Source organism: Lonchura striata, chromosome 4 (genome assembly GCF_050655825.1).
Source record: "Lonchura striata isolate lonStrDom1 chromosome 4, ASM5065582v1, whole genome shotgun sequence".
NCBI lineage: Eukaryota > Metazoa > Chordata > Aves > Passeriformes > Estrildidae > Lonchura > Lonchura striata.
Genome location: NC_140706.1, coordinates 63,437,311 through 63,444,399, shown reverse-complemented (window position 1 = coordinate 63,444,399; position 7,089 = coordinate 63,437,311). Strand labels below are relative to the sequence as shown.

General features: G+C 40.8%; 1 long non-coding RNA gene across 1 annotated transcript; it reads right to left on the bottom strand.

The window, feature by feature from the left end:
• Positions 1-4,215: 4,215 nt before the first annotated feature.
• On the bottom strand, positions 4,216-6,889 carry LOC146767688 (uncharacterized). The gene is made up of 2 exons (XR_014954913.1): positions 6,715-6,889; positions 4,216-5,321 (listed from the first exon to the last, which is right to left on the bottom strand). It is a non-coding gene; the product is annotated as an uncharacterized LOC146767688 (long non-coding RNA).
• Between the last annotated feature and the right edge of the window lie 200 nt (positions 6,890-7,089).

Genomic DNA, 7,089 nt, shown 5'->3' with positions numbered 1-7,089 from the left:
TTGCTTATTTTTGCATTACTTATTATTTGTGGCAGGGTCCAGTCACACCTGCTCAGGCTGGGACTAAGCTGGGTCTCCATCATTCAGTGTAGGTTAGATGCAGTCACAAGGATGACTGAGGATAAAAGGGATCTTTGTCTGACCTTTTTAACACAGTGTTTTCGGAATAAGTCAGAATAGCATGAGCATAACCAAGCAGCATGTTTTTAAACAGGGACAATATTTAAAAAAAAAAAAAAAAAAAAGATAACGAGACATTTGTGACTGATGTACAACCAACAATCTATTGATGGCTTAAGTGGAGAAAGTAAGCTCATGGTTTTTACCTGGAACAAAATTCCCAGAAGCTGGGGAAACCAATGCTTAATCTTTGGCAGAATAATCAGAACAAATGAAGTTGTACAGCCCATGAAATGGATGAAGTCTGACCAGTGATAATAACAGCACTATGGAAGTAAAAGAAAACATAGACTCTATGTCGATTACTCCACTTTGGAGGACTCTGCACACATCAGTAGAACAGCAAAGGCCCAGGCAATGATGACCAGTTGAGCCTTACAGAAGTCCCACTGAAAATAATGAGATTTATTTTGTTCCACATTGTCAGGCATATACTGAAACATTTTGTTTCATTAGCTCAGGGCAAAGGGTCCCATAAATGCAAAAATGTTGGATTAGTGAGAGAAGTGCTATAAATGTAAGGTAACAACTAGCAAAGGCACACAGAGATCACCACAGGATGCATAGATATCGTAATACTGAAAAATCAATGGACTCCAATAAGGTGAATATTTTAAAATGCACACAAATCAATCCATGGGCAAATCTCTCAGGAATAAAGCTTTTTACTCTGTGAAATTTTACTTTCTACTTTTTTTTTCTGTATTCCACATGTATTTTTGGACTTATTTTTTAATGATAATATACATTTAGTCCTCAATTATTCTACCAAATGTCATCCATAAAATATTTTTTAAAATGTTATATTTTAGATATAATTTTTTTATAAAATAAAAATATAAACTACATTACCAGAAGATGTGATAGGATCTCTGATATTTGGTCTTGGACAAATTACATCCTTTTATGGTATCCTTTACAATACACATTGATAATATATGAAGAAAGAGACAGCAGAAACCTGTAAGTTTGAAAACTGATTTTCACTTCTCATACAAAGAAACAGCAATAAAAATAGGAGATTTATGATACAATTTACTCCTTCATTAAGCAGCAGACATTGTGTGTATCAGCCAACAGCTATAAGGATTTCAGTATTGGTTCTACCAAGTGCCTCGTTAAAAACTGATAAAAGAAACAGCAGTCTAGCTTAAGCTAAACCTGCTACTTTTCCTGCTACTGTGAAGCATGCTGCCACAGTTTTACAAATTACAATATGTATCTATCTGGATGCCTGTGCAACTACCGAACATTTCACAAAAATTTTAGAACTAGCACATAATGAAAAACCTGTTAAGTCAGTTGTGCATGCTATGCAAGGAAGTAGAATGCTTCATATTTTCTTCACCTACTGAATCTGTTCTTTCTTGAGAAAGGTGTGATATTTGACACATCTTTTGGGGAGGATTCAATCAAGTATGCATTGTTCTCTGCCATAGCCTCACAGCTGATTTCCACAGTCCATAGTCTGTCTAATTTCTGAGTCATAGATGACCTTGCAGGCAATCAACTTTTATTATTTTCTGTCAGATAGCTGGGTTGATGTATAACTCTATAAACAGGCCATTTCCTCAGCAGGTATCTGAATTTTATCAAATGTATAATTTATCAAATGAAGCTCTTCATAGGGGCTCGCTTTTCTGGGTTTAAGAGCAGTTTGTACTTGAAAGAGACGATCACTATTACAATTTTTTCCCTGAAAATAGTATGTATCATTGCACACAAATTCCTACATAATGCCACATTTTCATATGAACACACTCAAGTCGCATTTGTATTGCAAATGTATGCATGCAAAGCAAGCATTTGCACAAGTAAAATAAATAAAGGATTACACAAATTCAAGGGGTTTTAGCACAACTTAGTCTGATTCTCTATATTTAAACATCTAGGTTCACACATCCCAAATGTAAGGGAGTTATGTCAACTTTAAAATCTGGGACATTTATCATGAACATTTTCTGCAATGCAAGAGAAAGGAGATATGGAGCCACCAAAAGTTCATTTTTTACATTGTCAGGGCTTGGAAAAGTTATGCACTTCATACTGGTGAAACACAAAGCTGGCATATAGATTGCCTCTGGGGTATATCTGTGAATGTCTAGGGACCTCAAACCTTCCTGACCACTGCGAGACTTTACTGATGTAATTCTAAATCTCACAAAGTGAAGAACAACAAGGGGAGTCTAATGCACAGCGGAGTTTCCAACTGTCCAAATATCAATCTAACCACCATTGTTTCACCATGGCTAGTACATTCACATTCTTCAGGGTGTGCATTGGGATAGACAGACATCAGTGAGAAAAGTATATTTGGTAACAAGCAGTATTGTTTATTCATGTAAGGGAGATTTGAGAAAAGGATGTAGTGTAAAGATTTGCCAGTCATTCTTTTGAGTAAAAGGAAGAAATACAAAATACACTCACCACAGTGGACCCACTGAACCCCTTACTGAGACAGAGTACTTAGTGAAGAAGGTTGGTGTATCTGGCAAAGAAGCCTGAGTTGAGACAAAATTTTTCAGCCAAAATATATCTGAGCCCTGCTGAGTCACAGGGATGCTTCTTATTCTTAGAAATTTGCAGCGGCAGGTATTGTCTATTAGTTTATCTCATGTAGATATGCTTGTCTTTTAAAACATCACCTTTCTGGCCCCACAATCCTTGCTGTATGTGTTTAAGGCCTGAGTCTCCTTAAACTTTCTTCATGCCTCAGCCTAACACTGTGGCAGATTATTGCCACATAAATGTTAAGGAGCTACCTAGATCTCCCACCGTTGATGGACTGCAGCCTTTTATCTTCACTGTTAATAGTCAGTTCCTTGTCTGAAGCTACAGATGCTCCTTGCTTTTAAGGCAATTACTGAACAGGACTTGAATACCAAATGCAAGCCCTGCAACATCTCTGTTTTAAAACTGAGAAAAACGAATACAGAACTAGAAATAAAGCCAAATTCAGTCTAATGTTGCTCCTTGACATTGCAAATATATTATATATGCAAAAATGAATCATGACAGATTGTATCCGCAGGAGGCAAAACAGCTCTGTCAAATCAAAGATTCTCTCCTCAAAAATAAGTAATTGTATCATGATAACAGGTTTCAGTAAGACACTGGGGCTGCCTGCTGTGCTGTCTTGATTTTTGGATAAATAAATCTCTGGCCCTGTTGTTTATCAGTTGAATGAATCTTTGGGACATGCGACAGTATCCAAGTAGAACATGATAATTCAATGTTCAGGCATTTCTACTCAATACTTTCAAACTTAAAACACTTAATTAATAGTTAGCAAACATTAATTGAACCTCTCAAGCTACCACTCTTTGTACCTGACAGATACCCACCCTGCAGTTAATTCAGGGTATCTACACCACTGGAGTAGATATGGAGGCCACAAGTACTGCTCAGGAGCTCCTGACTCATGGTGCAGTCTAATGTTACAGTGACACTTCAAAGAGCAAACTGTGACTGAAAAGAGAAGCCTGCTCCTCATCTCCCCTGGTCTCCTGCTGCCTGTCTTATACTACATTTAGCAGTCATGCAAGCACACAGCCAAGCCACGTGGCGTTCTGTCAGAGGCCCTGAACCTACTGCAGATGTGTGGGATCCTGCCTCTCAGGAAGACTGACCTTGCTGGACATGACATGCAGATACCTCTGTACAGCAGCAGGAAGTCCAGCATGTCAGACTGCTTCACATGGGTGGCATAAGGAATGGGCAGATGCTGCATCCAGAGCCTCATGAGCCTTTAGGATGGCCCCCTTATCTATGAAATATTCTGCTAGAAAGAATTCATCTCATGCATAAGGCTGACAGGATATCTTTAATCCAGGATTATAAGTAAAATGTTTCCTTTTGGCATTCCTGCCTTTAAGATTGTTGAGTTATCATAGCGATGACACCATGGTTAACCTGCTGCTGCTATTTGTGCTTTTTCACAGTAAGAGTAATTAATATTTAACAATAATCATTACTTTTCATGAAACATGACTGGATGTTTTACTTACTTTTTCAGAGAAAGTATTTAAAGATATATTTTGTTGACTGAAGAATGAATTTATTTTTAATTTTGTCACATTTAGTAATGTTCTTATATACAGGAGTCAGATTACATTGTAAATAGAGGAACAGTCAGTGTTCTACAATTTAGCTCATAATTATAGATTGGTAATTGCACATCTAATAGTAAGGTTGTAATTAGGATCATCCTCACAGTTCAGGTTAGTCTTCGCTCTGAGGTCACAGGCAATCCAGTGACTCAATCAAACATGGTAACACTTAACCACTTGTTTTTCATTGCTGGCTTTATTACTTGAAATACAATCATTAAATAAGGACTATGCATACTTGGTCATCTGCCTGCAAATAAGATCACTATTTTCAAGCTTCTCTGCTAGAATTTCCTTGCTCTCCTTCCAACTATTCACCTCCAACTATCAATTTTCATTTTTATGGGGGCTGTAGATTTTCAGACCTTCCTGGGGCTTTTGGAAAGAACACATGCTTTACCTACACAATGACTGCTGTGACTGGGCTGCTGGACAGAACAGTTCCAGGCTGTCAGGAAAACTGTTTCCCTATCCCAAGCAGTGGGTACTGCCTCCCCTCACGTCCACACTGCTATGTAAACAAAGGGCAAAGCACTAAAAACCTGTTGAGACCTCTGATTTCCTGGCTCACAGGAACCCCTCATCCTGCTAATCTGCAGCTGCTCATGCTTTCGGCATTCCCCATATCTCCATGCTCCTGAAAATCATCCATAAGTCTTCAGCTTTTCAAACGACTGTTCCAGCTCTTCCACATTTTCTTCCCTATTTGTGGCAATGGCTTCACTCATTATCCCTCTTCTTTTCCTACTCCATCATATGTCCCACAAGCCTGCCATACCACCTGCCTTTCTCCCTTTCTTCTCCTTTATTCCCTTTCACATCAATATATCTGACCACCTTTGCAGCTTTGCATACTTCCAAACTTCCTTTCTCCTTCCATTCTCCACGATTATCTACCCACATAAGGTCTCACTTTATCCCTTTCCATGCATGCGTCACTGGCAACTTGATTTCAGTGCTTCTTTCTTTCAGAGTTATGTTTTGAATCCTGAGGGGACTCCTCTCCTCTTCTGGCTTTCACCATGAACAGTGCTATGAAAAAAAAAAAAAAAGGTCATACTAGTAAACATAAGAAAATTAAAACACTCCTAGTCAAGATCACAGAAGACAAAGCATTAAGTTCCACAGGTATACAAGCCACACAATCCAGCACCTTCTTCAAGGTAAATTTTTTATGTATGTTTACAACAAAGTCCTTCTGGAAAAAAAAAAAAAAAAGTTAATTTACATATAATTCCCATACAGAACACTGCACAAACACAATTTAGATAGTTAAGATGTTGGTAGTAACAGCCTCTGACCTTTGAAAAGTTCTTGTAAAAAAGCCCTTGATCAACATACTTTATACTGGACTGTAATAACTCAGTAAATTGCACAGTGGTTTCTAGAACCAGACTTTACTTCTGTGAGGAGCAAACAGAAAACTGAAGGACAGAGGAGCAAAGTTCAAGTCATCTAAGCTGTTTAACTGAGCAACTGAAATAATTTATCAACAGGCACTCAATTTTCAGGCCATCTCTGAACTTCTTGGTTTCATGTTTTGTTGTTTGATGGCTGTAGTATCTCACAGCTCTCCCTGGAGAGTTTGTGGATCTTCTTTCTTACTCTTAAATCAATGGTATCTGTTGTCAGCCTAAGCTCCAGCTCAGATTCTGCACCTGTTCCCCTCCAAATACTAGCAGGCATTAATCAGGCTCATTTCCCATACTCTCCTGATGCTGATTTACAGGTATTGCTCAACCACATAGCATGAAGATGTTTTCAGAAACAGCAAACCAAGAAGGCTTTGCTGGCAGTGAGCTGGCCTGTCACCAGTGACTGTCACCTACGTCACAGTGAGCTGGCCTAAAGGATTTGATTTGAGTGAGTGGAGTTTGGTCTACAGTTTGTTTACTGGCAATGATGGTTTTAATTCAATTTGTGACCTTTCTTGTTACCTAGTTCTCAAAGAGCTAACATGGATGAGGTGGATGGAGCTCTGAGAAAGGTGATGTACTGAGTGGCATCCCTCCCCATGGTAGGAAGGACTGGAACTAGATGACCTTTAAGATCCTTTCCATGCTAAACCATTCCCTGATTCCATGACTGTATGACAATATTCAGTCCTAGTAATTTGCAGAATTCTTTCACTAATTCTCAAAATGTATTGTGGTATGAAAATGCAAAGTACATTAACAAGATTGTTGGAAACCGGAGCTAAACCGGGTCAGAAAAGAAGGCTTAAATAAATATGGGAACACCTCCCAACAAGCACGTGTGTGTCAGCATTAACTGCTGCTCTGTTACAGCGCTGCTAAACAGCAAAGGCCGCTCTGAGGAAGTGCTGCTGTTCACAAGCACACCCGTAACCAGCATCCAAAAACGAGCAACAACTAAAGCACGGATGAGCGGTAACGAAGCAATACACATCTCAGGAGGAGCTTACGGGCTGTACACGAAGGCCGAGAGCGGGCCGCCATCGCCTCATGCGCCAAAGTGTCTCCGTGAGGGAGGATGGAGCACGCCAGCGCGGCTTGTATAGGCTGGGGAGCAGGGGACAGGGTAAGAACCCGCGCCGACTCTAAATCCTGCGGCTTCGCGGAGCCCGTCCCGCACCCGAGGCCGCCCCTTCGAGCGGCCGCCCCGCCCCGCCCCGCCCCGCCCCGCCCCGCCCCGGCCCGCTCGCCATTGGCCGGCCGCAGCGCGGGGGGCGGGGCGTGCCGCGGCGGAGCCGGCGCCTGCGCGCTGCTCCCCCGCCCGCTCTGGGCTGGCTTCCCGCTCGCGGGGCTGCGCTTCCGGGTCGGCTCCGGAGTTCGTTCGC